The sequence below is a fragment of the Aedes albopictus genome, chromosome 2 (genome assembly GCF_035046485.1).
Source record: "Aedes albopictus strain Foshan chromosome 2, AalbF5, whole genome shotgun sequence".
NCBI lineage: Eukaryota > Metazoa > Arthropoda > Insecta > Diptera > Culicidae > Aedes > Aedes albopictus.
The window spans coordinates 221,454,863-221,478,803 of NC_085137.1; the positions used below are offsets into that span (position 1 = coordinate 221,454,863).

General features: G+C 42.4%; 1 protein-coding gene across 7 annotated transcripts in view; it reads right to left on the reverse strand.

Moving 5' to 3' along the window:
- LOC134287926 (voltage-dependent calcium channel subunit alpha-2/delta-4) overlaps positions 1 to 23,941 on the reverse strand; it is a 253,727-nt gene that overhangs the window by 177,764 nt on the left and 52,022 nt on the right. The gene's annotated exons all lie outside the window — the stretch shown is intronic.

Consider the following 23,941-nt stretch of genomic DNA (forward strand, 5'->3'; position numbering starts at 1 on the left):
TAACCAAATGCATTTTTATTACTTTATTATCGAGGGCTTTCAGAAAATCACCACCTAAAACATTTTTGAAGACATGGTGTAAATAGTGGGACGGTCTCAGCGAGAGTTACCCCTATTCATTACATTTTATTCTCGTTTAAAATCTGATTTCCCCTTTAATTGTATTGTTTCCTTTGATAGAATCAAAACCTTTTTATGGAGTTCAAAATTCACAAAAAAAAACTATGTCGATTTTGTCAGCCTAAAATACTATGAAGGTCCCACTGTATACAATATTCTAAAGGAACGCCTATAACTTACGTCACGCTTTACGAGGAGAAGAGGAATTCAACATTGTGTGATGACCAATACGAAAACTTCAGGGGTCTCATTAAAGCAGTATGGCTAGGAGGAAATAAAAAATAAAAAAAAATGTGTTATGTAATTTATGGACGTTCCCTAATTTAAATTTCTGGCTACGTCACAGCTTCATGCACATAAAATAACAAAAACATATAGTTTTTAAATTAAAATTTAATTTTTTTTTCGTGATTCGATTATCCGGAGAATTCGATTATCCGGAGTGAAATAAAAATCAATACTCCGGATAATCGAGTCCGACCTGTATAGCTCAAAATTGTGACGTGTTGGAGCAAATCTGAGCCCGGATTAGGATTCAGCGGCCCAAAATCTGTCGGAGACATATAAGTTTGCTCTTGAGACATACCAAAAGTGAATTTTTGTTACGCTGTGTTATCAGAGTGATTCTGAATATTTTCAGATAAAAACAAAATATCATTAATATCTCTGATAACACAACGAAACAAACATTAACTATTGGTCTGTCTTAAGAGCAAACTTATGTGTCTGACAGATTTTGGGCAACTGAAACCGAACCCGGTCTCAGATTTGCTCCAGCACGTCACAACTTCGAGCTATACCTCAATTTATAGTGGAGAATATACGATTTTGGGCTTTTTTGATTGCAAGCCATTAAGCATAGTATTATTTTTAACAATCAAAAGGTAAATTGGTCAATTAACATGTACATTAACGACTCAGGCAAAATATTTCGTTTATAGCTCAAAATTGTGACATGATGGAGCAAATCTGAGCCCGAATTCTGATTCAGCGGACCAAAATCTGTCAAAGACACATAAGTTTGCTCATAAGACCAAAAAAAAATGTTGCGCTGTGTAACACAACCTATTCCATCTACAATCCCCCTTCAGAATTAAACGCCTCTAGTTTGGTTTGCTCTAATATTTTTCAAAAATCTTTTCACTATGGCTCTCTATTACGATCTATTATGATCGAAAATCAATGACAGATGAGTAAAGTTTACGGATCCTTACTTCTCCTTCTTATTATTCTGCTTCTTATAATTCTTCTCTTTCTTCTTTTCTTCTCATTTCCCTTCTACTTATTTATTTTCTTCTTTTTATTGTTCTACTTCTACTACTGCTTCTTATACTACTGCCTTTCCATTGGAAAATATGCACTTATTTATGTACTATATTTAACTTATTATACTCTTTAAGAGCCTCCGAACCTGAAAACTTTTGCCAATGAGCGTAAAGCTAAAATGTGAACCGCCCGAACGAGTCACCCGGATGTGGCCAATGATGGATTGGGGTAGAACCGAAGAGGCAGGGGAACAAACAATCTCAATCAATTTATACGATGACACGCAGCAAGCTATTGGAAGGGAAACCGCGTGCGGGCATTATTCGTTCCGGTCTCCGGACTCGGTCACGGACAGACGTGACGCATCAATCTTCTGGTCCTCTGGTTCTCGCTGCCGCTGGTGGGTGGTTTGTGCCTTTTAGGCCCGAGCAAGAAAATTATAAAACAAATTAGTGTCAAACCATGGATTAATGTAATTATCAATCGGATATTATCACATATCTGTTATCAATTAAGCAAATACGGAAAACGTCCGGACGTGTGTGGCAAGCCGAGCCATGTGATGCCAGTAGCGTTCTGATGCACTACTTTCTCACTAGGGATGTGGGCAAAATGTGACATCATTTTATTGCAGTCTGGTGATACAAGAGTTAGACTTAGCTTGACTTGATGAATGTTTTTCCTTTGGAATTGTCTTTTTTTTAATTACGAAGCTTCCAAACACCAAGAATTCATTCGAAGTAGCAAATAAGAATAAATAAAAACAAACACATTTTGCACTACATTGCATTTTTTTTCGGAGAAGTCAGATCCTTCCATCTCTTAACATGTTTTTGATTCTTTCAAAACTCCGAAAATCTCTTCGTTATACATTCAGAGTACACACTTGATACAGACTAACATCCCACACTAAACCATGTAGACCAGAAAAAGTGAACATCCCTACACCGCACCATTTCGACTACATCCACCAATCAACGAAATGCGATACGCATCCGGCTGTCTCCATCGTCGAGCTACGTGTTCTTTCCTCTACTATAGCAGCGAGCGTGGTCTACACGTTAAATACTACATACTATGTACTATACGGTGGACATATCTACATCTCATTATGGCCTTTGTTGTCGTCAGAACCACTCGTCAAGTGGACATATACGCTAATCCGCACGTCTCTTCTCACACTTCGCAGTTTCGGTGGGGTACCCCTCTCCGTCGTGGGCCATTTCCGAACGGCAATTAACTCATATTCCTCGCAGGATGCCTGGGTTGAGGGAGCGTGTGATGAAATGACCAGCCTCAAAAAATAAGTCAAGCCAAGGAGAATTTACTCTCGTTTGCTGGATAAAGAACACTGCGTCCGGATGTTACGACTATTGTAATATACCCTCCTGTGAAGTGCGACGATCTTTTCGGATTGGCTCGTAATCTCTCTCTCTTCTCTTCTTGGCGTAACGTCCTCACTGGGACAAAGCCTGCTTCTCAGCTTAGTGTTCTATGAGCACTTCCACAGTTATTAACTGAGAGCTTCCTCTGCCAATGACCATTTTGCATGTGTATATCGTGTGGCAGGCGCGAAGATACTCTATGCCCAAGGAAGTCAAGGAAATTTCCTTTACGAAAAGATCCTGGACCGACCGGGAATCGAACCCGTCACCCTCAGCATGGTCATGCTGAATACCCGTGCGTTTACCGCCTCGGCTATATGGGCCCTATATGGCTCGTAATGGGAAACGCATTTCATGTTGATGTGATTTGACTAACCATTCAGACCCATTTTTACAAGTCTGAGATCCCGCAGAAGGGTTCGGACTAACTTTGGCTAACTCACCCCAGCCCGCACAATCCTCTCTGCCCTGCCCTAGCCCTAGTGAGAGCTTTCTTCCTTTGCAACCTTCGTTGCGGATTTTCAGATCCAGAAACTCATCTCTTGTGGATCTGATGTCTTCTAGTAACTTGGAAGCCAATGCTCGACTCAGGGATCGAATCAGGGATGATCGACTCAGAGATCCGTGAATTTGCAGGGATTCTTTTGAAATGTCCGCAGGGGTTTCTTCTGAAGTTCATTCAGAAAAACTTCCAGAAAGTTCTTCAATGATTGCTCCTGGAGTTTCTTAGGGGAATTTCTCAATGAAATACTTTAGCGATTTCACCAGGAATTTCATCAGAGATTCCTCCAGTAGTTCCTTCAGGAATTCATCCAGGATTTTTTCTAGGAATTCCTAAAGATATTTTTCCTGGATTTTTTTAGGAATTTCTCTTGAAATTGCTTGGAGGATTTCTTCGTGAATTCCTTGAAGGATTTCTTCAGGAACTCCTTCAGAGATTTCTCCCGGGACTCTTCCAGAGACTTCTTTGGAAACTATTCAGTGATTCTTGTAGGAATTTCTTTAGGATTTTTTCCTAGAATTTCTTGTAGGATTTTTCTCGGAATTCCTCAACCCTCGAGTGATCGCGCTGCTGTATTTTGTACAACATGTTGAAAAAATCTTGCTTTTTGTACTCAGCATTAGCGTGGTGCTGAAGGAGGTAGTCAACCGCGCGAGTTACGGAAGGTTAAGGAATTTATCCATAAGCTTCATCATGGAATCCTCCAGAAACTCCTTGACTGATTTTTCCAGGAATTCTACCGGGATTCCTCTAAGATTTTATTCTTGAATTCCTCCAGAAATTACTTCAGGGATTTTCCTGCAAATCTTTGTGCATTTTTTCTTGGAATTACTGTGGTGTTTGCTCCAGGAACTCCTTCAGGAATGTCTTCTCAAATTCCTTCAGAGTATTCTCCAGGAACTCATTGATGGATATCTGGAGAAACTTTTTCAGGGATTCCTACAGGAACTTCTTCAGAGATTTCTCTAGTAACTCTTTGAGGGATTTTTCCCGGAATTCCTTGTGGGATTTCTCTCTCTACGGATTTTTCGAGAATTCCTCCAGGAATATCTTTATTTGTGAGATATTTCCAAGGATTATTCCTGGAGTTCCTGAACTTTCCATTAATCTCTTGCAGCAATTCCACGGGGAACTCCTTCAGTGAATTATCTCAGGGATTTTTCTAGGAATTTCTACATGGATTTTTCCAGGATTTTTGCAAGTTTGCTTCTTTAATGATTTCTCCAGAAACTCCTTCAAGGATATCTGCTGAAGCTCCTGGAAGCTAACAATTTGTTGATGGTGCCAACGTAAGAACAATCCTGGAAGGACTCCTCCTAGAATTTTTTCACGGATACCTCTACGAACTTCTTGAAGGATTTTTTCAGGAATTCTTAGAGGTATTTCGTCCGGAGTTCCTTGAGTTTTTTTTTAATTTCTTGAGGAATCCTTCCAGGAACTTATCCAGCTTTTTACGCTATGATGATGGGTGATTCAATTTTGACAATTCTTGCCGACAGCCCTTGCAGCATCGTAGCTCATCAGAGTAGGTGAAAATTTCAGTTCAACTTCAGCAAACTGTCAAAAATTTTCACCTTAGATGTTTTCAAGTTTTTCCTGAGTTTTTTCTGTATGAGTTATTTAAATAAATGTATTTTCTTTAATTTTAGGTATGTGATTGCAGCCATTTGTAATACCACAATTAATTGAGTTGAAAAAGTAGAGGGAATATCATGAGTCGACTTCAAAACATCAAATGATTCTTATGACCGTAACTTCATCAATCAATAACACCTAACCTGTTCCTAACGCTCGGCCGAATGAAATTTCCCTCTCAGTTTTTTCGTGAGGAATATAAAAAAATGTGGGAACTAGTCGGAAATTTTGTAGCATGATACCTATCCCGTAAGAGTTGTTTCAATATCTGAGATTTCCAAAGGGAATTATCCAGAATAGTTAAATTGATATCGTCAATTACATTCTAGAACATCTTAGTTGCGGACAGAGACGTTGCGGGAAGGGATTTTTAGAGAAACCTTGCATAAAATGCCAAAGGTTATCACAATACAAAACACGATGACTTTGGGAACCTAATTTCAAATGCGTCACATGGACATAGTGGGTATGGTAGAAAATAACCACTTTTCTTCAAACGTCGAGATTTTCAATAACTTGAATCGTCTTCCAACAGTCAGACCTGAAGAAAAATTGGTCTAAATCTGTAGAATTCACTGCATATATCGATATCATAATAGGGTCTTGCATGGGTTGTGGGTTCAGGAAAATAGAGAGATCAACACCAAGGATTAAAAAAACGGTCAAGGATTCCGCTAGATTATTAGCATGGTGAGTGTCATAATTGTAGGTTTTTTTTCTGTAGAGTGGGTTGGATTTGTAGTCGGTTGATGACATTGTGACTATTTGAACGAAACCATTCGGATCTTCGACGTCAAGTTCCTTCCTCTACAAGTTTTATTCCTTTTATTGTGGCTTTTTAAATGGTCGGCAATCTCCTAAAATTGTAGAAAAAACTTTTAATTCATACAGAAAAACTTGAAAACATCCAAGGTGAAAACTTTTGACATTTTGCTGTTGTTGAACTGAAATTTTCGGCTACTCTGATGAGCTCTGATGCTGCAAGAATTGTCAAAATTGAATCACCCCTCATTAAATATAGCGTAAAAAGCTGGATACAGGGATTTCTTAATATAAGGATTCATCCAGGGAGTGCTACAGGAATTTCTTCTTCAAATCCTTCAAGGGTTTTTTTTTGGAATTCTTTAAGAGATTTCTCCTACAATTGCTGGAAAAAATTCTCTTGTAATTGCTGGAAAGATAATTTTCCTTCAGAGATTCCTCTATACAAACTCTTTCAGATATTTCTTCAGGAACTGCTACAGGGATTTCTCCAGAAACTTTTTCAGGAATTCTCTGTGATTCCTCCAGTAATTTCATAAGATTTTTCGCCTGAAATTGCTTGAGAGATTTCTCCAGGAATTCCTTCAAAGTTTCCTCCAAGAACTCTTCTAGGGATTTTCCTATACAATGTAATTGCTTCAGGGATTTCTCCAGGAATCCAATTGTGAAATTCTGCAGGAGCTCCTTCAGCGACTACTTCTGAGATTTCTCCAGGAATTCCTTGAGGAATTTTTCACGAAATTCCTCCACAAATTCCTCCTGGAATTCTCTGAGATTTTGCCTTGAGTTCCCTGAGGATTTTTCCTCTTGAGAGACTACTTCAGGGACTCCTTCGAGGATTTCTTCAGGAATTCTTCCGAAAGCTCCTTCAGAGGTTCCCCATGAAGTTCATCTAAATTGCTCTTCTTGATGATCCGAGGTCCATCAGGGGTTCGTCCAGGAGTTCCTTCAGTAATGCCTGCATGAGTTCCTTATGTGGTTTCTCCTGAAATTCCTTCAGTAATTCCTCCAGGAGTTTTTCCAGGTAGTTCTTCAGGAACCTCAGGTATTCTCCTAGGGGTTCCTCGAGGAACATTTTTCAGGAGATCTTTCAGAAATTCCTTCAAGGATTCTTCTTCGAGTACACTCAGGTATTTCTCTATGAATCCTTCTGAAATTCGTTCAGCTTCTTTGGGATTTACTGTGAGATTTACTTTGGGATTTTTTTTGGGTAAACCCAGCTTGCCTGTAGCATTCAGCCATTGAACGATCCATCTCCATTGCAATGCACAGAAGCAAACTCCCACACATACGGAAACGTCTTTCGCACTACATATCAGTAAAAAATAGAGTATCTTCGAACAGTAGCAGAATTCATCAAGGGGATTTTCTAGAATTTCTGCAGGAGTTCCCCGTGAATTCTTGTAGATGTTCCGTGGAAATTCCTACAGAAATTTCCCTGGAATTCCCCAACGGGTTTACAGGAAATTCCTCCAAGAGTTTCCCAGGAACTCATCTAAAATTACCTCGGGAATTCCACCAGAAGTTCACCAAAAATTCCACCATTAATTCTCCGGCAAATTTTCCAGGAGTACCTTCAAAATTCCCGTGCAATTCTTCCAGCACTCCTGCAGGACTTCCCCGGAGGGATTCCTGGAGGAATTTCGCGGAGGAATCGTCGAAGGAATTTCTGGAGCAATCACCAGAGGATCTTCTGTAGCAAATCTTCAGAAATTCCTTCTGAGATTTCTCCAATAATTCCTCCGGAAATTCCTGCAAAAATTCTTCCAGAGATTTCTCCAGGAATTTCTCTGGAGATTCCTCCAATAATTCCTTTGGAGAATCCTCCAGGAATTTCGGGAGGAATCTTCAAAGGAATTCCGGGAGGAATCTCCGAAGGAATTCCGGGAGGAATCTCCGAAGGAATTCCGGGAGGAATCTCCGAAGGAATTCCGGGAGGAATCTCCAAAGGAATTCCGGGAGGAATCTCCGAAGGAATTCCGGGAGGAATCTCCGAAGGAATTCCGGGAGGAATCTCCGAAGGAATTCCGGGAGGAATCTCCGAAGGAATTCCGGGAGGAATCTCCGAAGGAATTCCGGGAGGAATCTCCGAAGGAATTCCGGGAGGAATCTCCGAAGGAATTCCGGGAGGAATCTCCGAAGGAATTCCGGGAGGAATCTCCGAAGGAATTCCGGGAGGAATCTCCGAAGGAATTCCGGGAGGGATCTCCGAAGGAATTCCGGGAGGAATCTCCGAAGGAATTCCGGGAGGAATCTCCGAAGGAATTCCGGGAGGAATCTCCGAAGGAATTCCGGGAGGAATCTCCGAAGGAATTCCGGGAGGAATCTCCGAAGGAATTCCGGGAGGAATCTCCGAAGGAATTCCGGGAGGAATCTCCGAAGGAATTCCGGGAGGAATCTCCGAAGGAATTCCGGGAGGAATCTCCGAAGGAATTCCGGGAGGAATCTCCGAAGGAATTCCGGGAGGAATCTCCGAAGGAATTCCGGGAGGAATCTCCGAAGGAATTCCGGGAGGAATCTCCGAAGGAATTCCGGGAGGAATCTCCGAAGGAATTCCGGGAGGAATCTCCGAAGGAATTCCGGGAGGAATCTCCGAAGGAATTCCGGGAGGAATCTCCGAAGGAATTCCGGGAGGAATCTCCGAAGGAATTCCGGGAGGAATCTCCGAAGGAATTCCGGGAGGAATCTCCGAAGGAATTCCGGGAGGAATCTCCGAAGGAATTCCGGGAGGAATCTCCGAAGGAATTCCGGGAGGAATCTCCGAAGGAATTCCGGGAGGAATCTCCGAAGGAATTCAGGGAGGTATCTCCGAAGAAATTCTGGGAGGAATCTCCGAAGGAATTCCGGGAGGAATCTCCGAAGGAATTCCGGGAGGAATCTCCGAAGGAATTCCGGGAGGAATCTCCGAAGGAATTCCGGGAGGAATCTCCGAAGGAATTCCGGGAGGAATCTCCGAAGGAATTCCGGGAGGAATCTCCGAAGGAATTCCGGGAGGAATCTCCGAAGGAATTCCGGGAGGAATCTCCGAAGGAATTCCGGGAGGAATCTCCGAAGGAATTCCGGGAGGAATCTCCGAAGGAATTCCGGGAGGAATCTCCGAAGGAATTCCGGGAGGAATCTCCGAAGGAATTCCGGGAAGAATCTCCGAAGGAATTCCGGGAGGAATCTCCGAAGGAATTCCGGGAGGAATCTCCGAAGGAATTCCGGGAGGAATCTACGAAGGAATTCCGGGAGGAATCTCCGAGGAATTCCGGGAGGAATCTCCGAAGGAATTCCGGGAGGAATCTCCGAAGGAATTCCGGGAGGAATCTCCGAAGGAATTCCGGGAGGAATCTCCGAAGGAATTCCGGGAGGAATCTCCGAAGGAATTCCGGGAGGAATCTCCGAAGGAATTCCGGGAGGAATCTCCGAAGGAATTCCGGGAGGAATCTCCGAAGGAATTCCGGGAGGAATCTCCGAAGGAATTCCGGGAGGAATCTCCGAAGGAATTCCGGGAGGAATCTCCGAAGGAATTCCGGGAGGAATCTCCGAAGGAATTCCGGGAGGAATCTTCGAAGGAATTCCGGGAGGAATCTCCGAAGGAATTCCGGGAGGAATCTCCGAAGGAATTCCGGGAGGAATCTCCGAAGGAATTCCGGGAGGAATCTCCGAAGGAATTCCGGGAGGAATCTCCGAAGGAATTCCGGGAGGAATCTCCGAAGGAATTCCGGGAGGAATCTCCGAAGGAATTCCGGGAGGAATCTCCGAAGGAATTCCGGGAGGAATCTCCGAAGGAATTCCGGGAGGAATCTCCGAAGGAATTCCGGGAGGAATCTCCGAAGGAATTCCGGGAGGAATCTCCGAAGGAATTCCGGGAGGAATCTCCGAAGAAATTCCGGGAGGAATCTCCGAAGGAATTCCGGGAGGAATCTCCGAAGGAATTCCGGGAGGAATCTCCGAAGGAATTCCGGGAGGAATCTCCGAAGGAATTCCGGGAGGAATCTCCGAAGGAATTCCGGGAGGAATCTCCGAAGGAATTCCGGGAGGAATCTCCGAAGGAATTCCGGGAGGAATCTCCGAAGGAATTCCGGGAGGAATCTCCGAAGGAATTCCGGGAGGAATCTCCGAAGGAATTCCGGGAGGAATCTCCGAAGGAATTCCGGGAGGAATCTCCGAAGGAATTCCGGGAGGAATCTCCGAAGGAATTCCGGGAGGAATCTCCGAAGGAATTCCGGGAGGAATCTCCGAAGGAATTCCGGGAGGAATCTCCGAAGGAATTCCGGGAGGAATCTCCGAAGGAATTCCGGGAGGAGTCTCCGAAGGAATTCCGGGAGGAATCTCCGAAGGATTTCCGGGACACGCGCGCGAAAGTGTACATTTCAATAACATTTCTTGAGAACACGAACGAAATTTATAAAATTCCAAGTCCAAATCGTTAACAACCTGGTGTCCTTTATTTCACATCCTTTTTACAGCATAGTTTCGTTAAAATGCTGTCAGTTAAACAAATGTCAAAATTACTTACGGAAAAAGGAAGAATTTTACTTGAGCTTTCTACTTGGGAGCAGGAAACTATGATGCCCAATGAGTTACTTTTCACAACTCTCCCCCACCGTCATCAAACGGGTACCGAACGGATGGCGTTTGGTTGGTGGATAATGGTCCGGTCAAACGTATCGTCCTACACATACGTACGTACAAATGCGACGTGTCTCGGTGACCATCACCGACCGGACAACCGGCAGCCAGCACTCGTGACAGCGGGGGATCAAGGTTCCGAACGAACAGCGATGGTCAGTGGACAACGACCATCTGGAATATGTGTTATTGTGTCGATTGGTCACCCCGATGGGGTTGATTGTGCCAACCAAGCGCTGCGCTGGCGCTGTTCTGGGGGACCTTCCTCCATTGGCCATTGTTATCGAACAATATCGGCGGCACTACTGAATGGACAGAATGGATTGGGAAACGTGCTGCTGCTGCTGACGACATATCGACGGGACGAGGAGACCCCAAAAGTTCTTTTCTATTTTTCCACAGAAAACCGATTTATCATTTCGGCTGTGGGCTGGCTTGCCACGCAATATGTGGATTTGTAGAATGGGTGACTTTTAGCGAATGGTGCATATGTTCTTGGAATCTTGAGGTATTGTGCGACACTCGTTTTATCTGTTTCATGAGAAAATATTTCTCGACTTAAAAAATCGTTTACTGTTCTTTGTGTACATATTTAAAAAATCAAACAAAATCGCCCACGTTTATTTATCACACATATTACATAATAATGAACAAGATAAAAAAAATATTCAAAAACAAAACATCACACATGTTCAAATATACCTACTTGTAATTTAAAATAAACAATAACAGCCATTTCCGAATCCTTTTCGTTCGAGGACTGTGCACCTACTACCATCGCCACAAAACAACCCCACCCGCTCCACATCCCAGTCACGTGTCTGATTGGTTTTCGCCCTTTTTTATCAAAAACCGAACCCATATGACCACCTTTACCACCAGTTGTGACTAATTGAATCGAAATCCCACAACGGTTTCGCACACCGGTACAGGGGCGCTTCTCCGACAGAGTTGTGACAGGCATCGTCGAAAGGCATCGTAGGATCCACGAAGAGAGCAGCGTGCGCCCGGCAATCTCATTTACGGCTTAACAGGTTACAAGTGCATAAAATATTTCGGGCTACGGCACTTAACAAACGAATATTTATTGAATATTTTATCCGCCAAGCCGTAGATTAATGATATCGCGCCATTGTAGTCGTTGCCCTCGATGTTTTCTTCTGGTCATGCCAAGGCCTCTGGGGTGAGTGAGGAGGGCAAACTTATTCTCTGGCGGCATTGCTTTGCACGTTGTGCGCGCTTTCTCTATGTACCTGCCTTTTTCTCTAGATAGTCAGTGGCATAAACCTGCGTTTTTTGGCAGCCAAATCGCGGAAAAAAAAACGACGATTGTCCCAACGATACGTGATTTGCTTGCCGAAAATGTTCAACAATGCTCGAGCCCAGGGAAAACTGATGGTGTTTGAGCAGGAACTCCTACTGCTGTTTTGTTTTTACCTCAAGGATGCACCTAGCTCATTTGGCGTTATGGGGCATGACTATGATTAACTTTTCTAAAAGTGATCTTCGTTCATTCATTTCGTGTATTTAGCACATTTTTACACTTATTCTTTTTGCAAATCTAAGTGAAACATTTTCCCGATCACTTTTAAGTTGGTCCCCCCCCCCTCGTTCGTGGTACACTGGACCAGATCAACTAAACACCAAGCGAGCTTCTAAAATACGGTGAAGAAGCACTGGTAAGAGCACTTCACTGGGACATTACAAAGATCGGGGAGAAGGAAGTATTACCGGAGGAATGGATGGAAGGTATCGTGGGTCCCATCTACAAAAAGGACGACAAGTTGAATTGCGGGAGCTTCCGCGCGATCACACTACTGAGTGCTACCTACAAGGTTCTCTCAAATGTTATGCCTATCGTCTATCACCGCACCGATTACAACACAGTTCATGGGGCATTGTCAGGCTGGATTCATGCGCGAACACGCTACAACAGACCAAATGTTCGCCATTCGCCAGGTGTTGCTGAAATGCCGCGAATACAACGTGCCCACACATCACTTGTTCATCGATTTTAAATCGGCGTATGATACCTACAATCAATCGAGACCAGTTATGGCAGATTATGCACGAATACTCAATTTTGCCGAAGACACCAACTTATCGGGATTCTGGGATATGAGGTTTTGAAAATGTACATGCTCACTAGCGCTGCCTAGTGGAGGAATTTCGAACTTCGCAACTCATCATCTGTAAGTTTTTCGACTTTGCGTAATTTTGATCTGGGATAGCACCTTGTTGGCGGCTTTTAAAATAGAGATCGCTAGGAAATTTACAGATTCTCAATGGTAGTCTTTCTTCTGAACGCAGCAGATAACCCTTCCTTTTTTTCTTTTTTTTTATCTGTATTAACGAGATTTTTAGTCCTTGGCTAAATTGGCTTGGATCGGTGAGGTTAATGTTTTTTTATCTGTATCAACGAGATTTTTAGCTCTAGGCTAGTTCATCTCGGGACCAACGCTTTACTTTCCTTCCGAAGGAAGAACTCACATTTTGCGAGTTTGTCTGGAGTGGGATTCGATCCCAAGTCCTCGGCGTGATAGTCACGTTCTTTAACCATCACACCAGATCCGCTCCACTACCCTTCCTATCCTTCCTTACAAAAAGGAAGTTTCTCCTGGCCATCTACCGGTGCACATAGGTTGCTGACTTTTCTGGACCCATGTAGGAGTTTAGCAATGATACCATCTTAACCAGCTGGTGAATGGAATCCTTCACCTCCTAACATTATGCAACTCAAATGAGTTGTATAATGAAAATATCATTGCATAAAATTTTGTATGGAACTCGTTGCATAACTCGATTTTTTCAGCACTCTTCGTATTTATCCAACTCGGCAAGCCTCGTTGGATAAATGTACAACTCGTGCTGAAAAAATCAACTTTTTGCTACTCGTCACAACTATTAGGGTAGGTAATCAAAATTTGAACCAAATTGCAGCTTTCTGAAGCAGTGCAAATTTTAAGTGATTTTTTCTCCCACATGGAAATAATTTACTACGGCAAAATCGTTTGTACATGAAAGTCACGGGTATAAGCTTTCTGTTAAATGGTAAAAAGTTTGTATTTGCACCGAATTTCATTGAAATATTTGATTTTTAATCAACAATGATTTTAATCTTAATTTGAACCATCGTAATCATAATTTGAACCAATTTGAACTACTGGCGGCAGCAGCTCGAGCAACTCACAAAACAGCCAATTCCATGCTAAACAATGAAAAATCACATGAATCTGCTATTTCTCATACTTATTTTTCATTAGGCAGTGGAATCTCAACTCAGAATGTTCGAAATTCTTTAGGAATTTGGAAACTAAATTTGGATTTTTTCATCCCCCAAGAGAAAACAAAGCAACCACTAGCGCAACCTACAGGCCAACACTAGAAGCTCACCCCCGTTTACTAATTCAAATTTAGATTACAAATGGTTCAACTTAAGATAACATTCTCCAAGTAAGAATCACTTAAATTTGATAATTTTATGACAAATTATGCGGAATATTATTCGGTTGGTCGATTCTACGATAAATAAGCTTTCATTTGACGTGTTCACATATTGCGTGTGATACAATGCATGAGCTGTACGAGTGCACCGAAAATGTGCTTTCTCTTGAGGGAAATGGGTGAAATCACAGTGATTTTTCAATTGCCTGTTTTCCATGACAAAAACGCTTTTTTCAATGCTTTTAAAGTCCATGTTATCAGGTTATATTACGGAAAGCTGTTAAACATCTTTTTCGGGACAATATTTGCCTGAAAAGTACGTCGTTTTAATGAATTTTGAAATGGTTCAAATTAAGATTACAATTTGACTAGTTCAAAGTTTGATTTCTTACCCTACCGTCCGAAGATAAGCAAAATAGTGGAATTAAAAAAAAATGTTCGTACTTTGCATGTTTTTCTTTAAGTTTTTTTGTTTAATTTTTCTTTTGCAAAAGTGTTTTTAATCTTAACTAGTGTGTTTCGGTGAACAAACGTTCTACGCTTTAAAAATATCAGTTGAACGCACCGCTTCCGACCAATATCTTCTACGTAATGACCACTAGTTATCATTCATCCCGAAACCATGGCAGTAATGTTGATTGCTGTTTGCCTAATTTTAACAACTCTCGTTTCGATCCCGCACTCCGGAGGTGGCCCTGTTTTGTTCAGAAGTCTAGAATCGCCACAAGCATATTGTTCCGTCCGAATATAGGGTATCGCGCTACTTGGGCGGTGGTTTTCTTCGTCTGTTATTTTCGTCTGTTTTCCACTGTAACTCGGTCAATTTTGAACCGATTGACTTGAAATTATGTACACGGGTAGATACTATACCTATCTCACCGCATTCCAAGAATTGTGTCAATTGGTTCAAGATTGACTGAGTTATAGTGGAAAACAGACGAATATAGAAGCCACCGCCCAAGTGGCGCGATTCCCTAACCAGCACCAAACCCTTTTAAAGCATCATTCTTTTCGCTTTTTTAGTCTTAAATATCCCGATTCCTGCCCGCATCGCCGTGGCGTTTGTTGTTGACCATTATTGCCGTTATCTTTTGCCTTTCATTTTCACTCGACGGTCGGCAATCGAAAAAAAAAAAACAAGCCGAAAGAAAACGCAAATTTCTGTTAATTACAATCAAAAACGCAATTGAGTAAGCTTTCTTTCCCCCGGTTCCGTTCAATACGGCAAAGGGCTATGAATGGCGCACAGTCGATTATGGTGGCCGTTTGAACATGCCCATAGAGTACACAACACGCAATTGAAAGAAAAACAACGATGAACCTAATAATTGGCGGTATCATAATGAGAAAAAATATAATTCAACTATTCTAATGCATCATTAAAACAAAAAGAATTCGCTATTTTTACTAGATGAGCCCCTGTTACTGAACTTGATATTTCGTTAAAATTTCCGCAGTTATAACCAGTAATAAAATTTTCATCATAATAGTTATTTGTGTAGTGGTGGGAAATATGCTATGCAGACTAAAAAAAATCACAGACTCCGTTAAGGACAGACTTGTTAGAATCCCAATATGGCCGCAACAATGGCCGACTTTGGCACCTACTCACGATTTTGAGGGCACAAATCTCTTCGTAAACAAAACCAGCGCACCTGAGCTTCTTATTTCAAGATTATTATAAGTGAGCAAGAACAGAATAATAAAATCCATTGTTGTTTGAAGCTTGCTTCTTAAGATTTGTGCGTCTGAAGTTTTGATACACTGTTGATCCGGGATTTAAAGACGTTTGTCCTTAATACTTTATCAAAATCTCAACCATTAAATATTTTACAATGATGAATATTGCTTTATACTGGCATTTACCAGATTTTCTGATATGTCTGAAACATACTGGGAAAACTTGTAATTAGAAGGCACATAATGTTGCTAATTGACAAATCGAGAGATGAAATTTGTAAAAAAAAATGCGTTCTAGTGGGATTTGAACCCACGGCTCCGTATTCGCTAGATCGGCGCTTTAACCTACTAAGGCACTGAACAAGTAACGATTCTGTGGAATAAAAAGCCAAACTGATTCCGAAGCCATACCATGAACATTGAAGTCCTTCTAATTACAAGTTTTTCTCAGTATGTGCAACCAGTTGTATGCGCAAAGAAATCAAGAAACATAATATCCTGAAAATTCCTTAGGCTGAACTCATAATACTTCAGTACAAAATTACTATTGGCAAATGAAAATTTGTGGTTATAATTGCAAGTAGATTTTTTTTTCTATTACAACAACTTTTTGACTTCGTAGACCGGTAGGCGTCATGTCTGGTGTATACAGGACAATCGTCCTAGTAGGTAGGCGAGTAGGACTGTGCCGGGTACAAGCAGATGGTCGGCTACGCGGTGGTTAAAAGCGGAAAAAATTTTCCCAACCATTAGGCGCTGCAGACAATTTCAGGATTTTTCCCTTTTCCGACAGGCTTTCTTTCATGCAGCCAGTCGTCGTTGGTGGAGGGACGGCAATCGTTTAGCTGTGCTTCATATCTTGGGTTTCTTTATTGTCTTCATCTTTCTCAGACCGGAACCGGGGTGCCTTTCGTCGGGTAGTTTGGAATAGAAATTAGAAACGGTGGAAAGTTAATTCGGTGGGATCTTCCCTCATCATCACCACCACCTACCAGTTGGAAGGAAAGGCGCCGTCACCGGATTGCGATGATGGGGGAGAAACCGTCTTCCGTGAAACTGTTCTTTCAATACGACATTATTGACAGGTGTCCCTGTCAATGAATTTGATTCGGGTTGGTTAATTAATAACAGAAGTTATCTTTCAAAGACTGTTATGATTGCTTAAGATTAGATTTTGCCTTGTCAGTCAAAGAGGCGCGGATGTGCATACTTATGTATAAACTTGCATAAGCTACATACATACATTTATTTGCTCAACATCACATTTTAGATAAGACATAAACAACAATAGTACGCCACAATACTCGGATTGCGGCTGCCGCTCTCCATACTCGGTCACACCCAATGCTCGCCAAGTCACGCTCCGCCAGGTCCGCTCATCTTGCTCTCTGCGCTCCGCGCCTTTTTGTGCCGTGCTAACTGCTTCAATAGCGAACACCTACTTTGCAGGTTTGTTATCAGGCATTCTTGCAACATGCCCTGCCCACCGTATCTTTCGCGCTTTGGCCACCTTCTGGATGCTTCTTCTTCTTAATGGCTCTATATCCACACTGGGACTTGGCCAGCCTCGCTTCAACTTAGTGTTCTTTGAGTTTTTTCCACAGTTATTAGTTGAAGAGCTTTCTTTGCCTGCCATTGCATGAATTTGTATAAATATTGTGAGGCAAGTACAATAATACTCTATACCCAGGGAGTCGAGAAAATTGTCCCGACCGGAACGGGAATCGAACCCGCCGTCTCCGGATTGTCGATCCATAGCCTTAACCACTTGGCTAACTAAAGACCCGATTCTAGGTTTGCCGTAAAGTGCAGGGAGCTCGTGGTTCATGCTTCTCCGTCGCACACCATTCTCCTCTCCGTAGGGCAGCAGTGATCAGTGCAGAAAATGTAATTTCGACATATCTCAATTCAACCACATCCAGCTGATTTTAGAAGTTTAACCTGAGAATATGGCATATGAAAAACTTCACCATGAATTTAATAGGAATTTTGCGAAGATAGTCCGTGACATTTATTAAATATTCGAAAAAGATCGGATTTCCATGACTTTCTTGTAGAGCTGGTCTAGCCGCACAAGTTTTTCATATACCATATTTTTGGGATAAGCTTCTAAAACAAGGTGGATGTGGTTGAATTTGATTAATTTGATGAAATGACATTTTCTGCACTGGCAGGGATTACTGTCACGTAGTCGCCGGCTAAGAATAGGACTACTAACCCCAATTTATTGTCGAGGAATGAGAGATCGAGGGGATGAAAAAAGATGCTCGATCATGAACGGAGCCTGTGGGGTACCTGTGCGAAGGGGTAGAGGTGAGGGCTCCCACACAAGAGGCGAAGGTGAAATACCTAGACGAGGTCACCGAATTGGACGAACTCGGCAACAGCGCAAGGTGCAGGTGGCTGCCGCAGCCGTTAGGCTACGGAAAGGGCCGGCAGGGACACAGGTTGGTTCAGCTACCTGTGGTGGACGTAAAAAAGGCCGGTAAAATAGGGAGGATTAAGGTAGGCTGATGCGCATGTCATCTGACGTTCCACGAGCCACCGGTGGTTTGTTTCAAGTGTCTGGAACCAGGACACAAGTCATGGGACTACTGCAAAGACCCTGACAGAAGTAAACTGTGTAGGAGATGCGGGACCGAAGGCCATAAGGCACAAAGCTGCACGAGTCCTCACATTTGTCTGATCTGTACCAAAAAAATCGTGAACAACAGGCATTCTACGGGTAGCCCAAGGTGCCCGGCCTTCAAGAAAGCTGCAGTGAATCCCATATAACATGGGACAAATATGCGTAGAACGGCAGCAAAGTAAACAGGGTTTCCTTCTGTAGCTGTTATGCACCTCCGCAGTGGCCGATCGAGCAGTTCACGCAGATGCTGGACTGTATGACGACCGTGCTCACAGGGCGAAGGCCGGAAGTAATAGAGTGTGACTGCCTTAACCGTGGAATGGGGAAGCCGTTTCACGAACCAGCAGGATTAGATCCTGCTAGAGACACTACTAGCCATACTAGATGTTGACCTGGCTAATGTCGGTACCAAGAATACCTTTAGGCGGAACAGTGCGGAGTCGATTATTGACGTTACGTTTTGTAGTCTTGGCCTAACAAGTAGTTCAACCGGAGAGTAGACAATAGCTACACTCACAGCTATCCTCTGGCAGTTCGCTACAGTATCGACAACAACAATAGCAAACAGCGGGTAGAGGAAGAGGCAGTAGGCCAAGCCTTCGCAGGTGGAAGGCATCATACTTCGACGAAGAGGTATTCAGGGAGGCGCTCAGCCGTGACCGAAACCTTCTCGGTCTAGACGGCGATGAGCTGGTAGTGGTGCTCTCGCATGCGTGCGATGCGGCCATGCCTAGGCGAATCCACCTTAAAAACGGGAGTCCACTGGCTTACTGGTGACATGGCTTTTTCCGCGTCATGATCCTAACCCTTGGCCTCCTTTCGTAGAACAGCCGGGGGTTGGGGCTTGCGATGAGGAGTTACCGATGTGGCACTTGCGGGGATAACAAAGTCCCTTAGCGTCCCTGGTCCGGACGGAGTTCCGAACCTGGCCTTAAAAGTAGCTATTCCAGAGACTCTCGAGATGTTCAGATCTACTATGCAGAAATGCCTGGACGGGGGAGTTTTCCCACAAGTATGGAAGAGGCAGAGCTTGGTTCTATTGCCAAAGACGGGGAAACCACCCGGAAACAAGTCGGTATATAGACCAATATGCTTGATCGACACGGCAGGGAAGGTGCTCAAAAAGATCATCCTCAATAGATGTTAAGGCACACCGAGGGTGTAAATGGTCTCTCGAGAAGCCAGTTCGGGTTGTCATATGCGGGGAGAACACAACTCCGGACAATCTTGTCCAGAAGATGTGCAGGGATGAGTTTGGCTGGAATGTCGTTTCAACGGCTATCACATACATCGTCTTGGAGCTACAGAGGAGGTGGCGCGTGGGCTCGGAGAATGGCTTGTTCAGATTGGATACAAGAGGTGGTTCAGAGGTTCGGAGTCGGCTTCGTAGGTAATACCGAAATTAACCCTTACATCGCTAACATCACTAACACTAACGACAATGACACCCAACAGAAAACTAAAACCCACAGAACTTGTACGCAACATTCAAACAAATTTCTGACTGGAATCAAATTGACGGTTGAAAATTAGAATAGCATATTGACGATTAGAGTAGTGACCCACCATACAAAACTTCTCAGTTTTTCCTGACAAAAATGGTTAGTAATGTCTTAAATGTTATGTAAAATTGTTTATGTTAATCATTGTTTGTAAAATTGTAGGAAATTGATGAAGTCCGTCCGAAATTTGACTATAATTCATGTGCAATTCATACCATCAGACGAAGAACGATATTTCTGTAAGTTGTGTTCACCAGTTTTTCTGTTTGTCTTTAATATGTACTACGTCCAATTTGTTTAAATAGAACCCTTGAGAAAGATGACATAGTCCATCGAAACGTCGGGCATCGAAAATACAGGGGGTGGCCAAAATGTTTGGGATAGGCAACTTTTTTTCTCTCACAAAAAAGCTCAACATGGTGTAACTTTTCATAGAGTGCATCGAATATTCTCAAATTTTGACTGTTGATTAACCTATTATATGTGCATCAGTGGTACAAATTTGAGCTCGGTTGGTTATAACTGATCTGGTAAAACACTATTTTTAAGACTATAAATTTTTGAACTGTCATATCTCGGAGACCAGTGAACCGAATTGAATGAAATTTTCAACGATTATTAACAATATAATAATGCTTGAAAATTCATCAGAACATAGATACTTTTCAAACGTTTAAAAAAGTTATGATGGTTTGACATTTTCACCCATTTAGAGGAAAATGAGTCAAATTTACATTACGGCACAAAAATTACTAAATGTGTCCTTCCTTTAATAAAAATAAGCTCTAATATATCTTTTTATAGATATCTTATGAACAGAAGTAGAAAATCTTTGGATATCAAAAATAAAATTTTATGACATTGATGTAAAAAAAATGCATTTTATCGAAAATGATCCAAAAAGTGTCAATCCATCATAACTTTTTTTTAACGTTTAAAAAGTACCCATGTTTTAAATGGTTTTCAAGCACTGATATATTGTGGATAAAAGTTCAAAATTTCATTCAATTCGGTTCACTGGTCTCCGAGATATGACAGCTCAAAAATTAGTAGTCTAGAAAATAGTGTTTCACCAGAACATTTATAACTCCGCTAAAGATTAACCAATCGAGCTCAAACTTGTACCAATGATGCACATATAATAGGTTGACAAAAGTCAAAATTTGAGAAAATGTGATGCACTCTATGAAAAGTTACAGCATGTTGAACTTTTTTGTGGGAGAAAAAAAGTGCCTATCCCAAACATTTTGGCCATCCCCTGTGTATGTCGTTTTGACTGCTCCGGAGACTGCAAGGCCGAAAAACCCCTAAGTACAAAATTACCAGTCGATAGCATCCACAAGATTACAGCTATTAAGTGGCCTCGGAGAGAACGACCTGGTAACGTTGCTGTCGTCACATCGGTCTACAGGGTTGGATCAAAGCCCACGGTTGGAATGAGGTCCCCATTAAGGACCGGGGCAGGTGGAGACCCTACTGTCAGCAACCTTCTGGTACAGCTGATAGGGCCTGAAGGGTAGTGATACCCTTGCCTTTAGCAGATCAAATCTGGTTGCACGTACGCCTTAATTCTTGATGCCTGCAAAACAGTTGGGCACGGACGTGGGGTTGACCCTGTCCGTCTTCCGGGGATAAAGGGAGTGGTGAGGATGCCTTCTTGGTCGTCACGGAGAGACGTTGGGTTTGGCGTCCATGGGAATGTGTTTAGTGGGTAGGAGAGAGTAGTCCTGGTTTTTACTTTTGTTGTAGAAGACGGCCTTAACCCCACACTACCCAGACCTTCCTGTTCGGGTGTCTGTTGAGAAGATTTCCTCCCACGGTTTGGAGGAAAAAAGAGCAATGTTTAAGAGTAGGCATATGAGAATCCGTCACCTTATCGCAGTCTCCAGCGAGATTCAAATGAACTGGATAGTTCATCAGAAACTCTTACGCTGTTTTGCATACCGTTCATCGTTGCTTTGATCAGTCTAATCAGCTTCCCGGTGAAGCCGTTTTCGTCTACGATTTTTAATAGCTCTATGCGGTCGATACTGCCGTTTGCCCCTTTGAAGTCGATGAACAGGTGATGCGTTGGGACCTGGTATTCGCAGCTTTTCTGGAGGGTTTGCCATACAGTGAAGATCTGGTTCGTTGTCGACCAACCGTCGATGAGGCCGGCTTGATAACTTCAAACGAGCTCATTTGTTTTAGGTGACAGACGGCGGAAGCTGATCTGGGATAGCATTTTGTAGGCAGCATTCAAAATTGTGATCGCTCTGAAGTTCTCACATTCCAAATGGTCGCTTTTCTTTTGAATGGGATAGATTACACCTTCCTGCCACTCCTCCGGTAGCTGTTCGGTTTCCCAAATCCTGACAATTCCATCCTTTGCTGCAAATCTATCTGCTGGCCGAGGCTAAGAAAAGGTAAGTAGACCACAATAATACATCTACTAAAATATGTTCCGACAGAAACACCAAAAGTTCCAAAAACATTGTTCAAATTATTCAAATGTTAAAAAAAACGTGTGCTGAAGCGACTGTGAAAGCAGATGACATTTTCAGCACATACATCATCTAGACTATCATTTCAATAAACAAATGTGACCACCTTGTAGCTTGTAATATTTCCAACTTCATACATATCGTAATCAAACTACCTATACACCTGTGTTCACAAGGACTAAAATAGAGGCCTCAAGATAGACATAGGTAACTCACTCGCGAGTCGACTCAAAGAACCGATTCGCGAAACCGAGTGAGTGAACCACGATTCTTTTTAAAAGAGTTACGATTCGCTGAAGTTCATAACGAGTACAACAAGTTGCCGAAAATAGTTGGATTGACTGCGTTCTTGATTATTCGACACAGAAACATCGCAATCTTTGCCACTTGTTCATATTTCATTCATATGTATTATATTGCCGGCTCGTCCTAGTGATTCGACTATTTAGTGTAAGGAACGAAAATCTGTGTATCCTGTATTTTACTGAGTCGACGTTCATACCTTCCTAGAAAACTGAACATACAAAAAAGGAGTCGGTGGCCAACATCGAAAAATGGCATTTTTTATCAAGTTACGGAAATGCGTTGCTGAATCGGTCAAAAGAGTCGAATCTTTTTTGAGAGTGAATCAGAAGCGATTCACTCTCCAAATTGAATCAGTTTCCCATCTCTACCTCAAGAACATTTCTGTTGTTATAGCCAAGTTGAAATAAAATCTACACTTACAGCTCATTCAACACTCTCATAGTCATAATCAGAATTGCACATACTCATCTAGCTCCAGTTACCTCGTATGTGGTTCACGTTTTCCCCGAATCCGGTCGGTGTACTGACTTGCATCCCTCCAACAACCACGAAGACGACGCCATGTGTGAAGAGCATTACGTCGTCGAGGCCAAAAACGTTTTCCCAACTAATGATAGAGTAGCTGCTACCCCACTATACGGACCAACTCGGGAAGACATAAAATCGATTCTTCCTTGCCGTGAAAATCCGTTCCCATCGTTTGCTGGAAGCGACGGCGGCGGCAGTACCTGGTGGATGTGGTAGGCAATTTCCCACCTCTGAAAATGATTTTATGTGCTTCTGGCATACCTTTACCCACATACCTAGAGCTAGAGCTATCCTCTCTCGGCTTTGCGCGCCAGAAGGAAGGGAGGGCGTGTAGGAAAAAGTTTTCCTTTTTATTCCGCCCTGGGCTGCTTGGCTCCTCAGCCGCCGCCACCGCCGCCGTCAACTACAGCTGGATTACACCTGAATAAGGCCAAGCTCGTAAAACTACAAGAAGCTCGCATAAACCCACTTATGTGGGACCAAAAATACCTTCCAGGTAAATTTAACCAAAACGTTCCTCAATCGAGCAGAGAGCAAACCACAGCAGCAGTCCTACCATTTTGGAAGGATGGATGAAATTGTTACGGAAGCGTACACGGCCTCCCACTACACCACGGTGCATACTCAGCAATGGCTGAGCAAAAAGGACGGTACAAGCTACGCATAATATATATATATTGAGTGTATGTTGCTGTTTAGTCAATTTTTTTTTTCAGCGCCAAAATATAGTTCATTATATGATAATTAGTTCTTGACTAAGTGTGATATCCAAGAAACAGGATTAGCTAAACATCAGATTCTTTAGCTGACATTTATCAAGGAATGGTTCATTCAAGTTAAATCATGTTTACTTTTTAATTCTATGTTGTTCAAATATTCAAACATATTAAAAACTTATAAATTATTAAAAGGGTTTTTCTGATTATAATGTTCTTATTCAACTGACTCTGTACAAACACGTGTAAGACCGAACGTTGAATACAAAACTATAAGTTCATAGAATGGGTTGAAATCATCGGTTGAAACCCCTTGAAAACGAACATCCTGTTTAAATAACCCATGCTACCCATACCCTTTTCAAC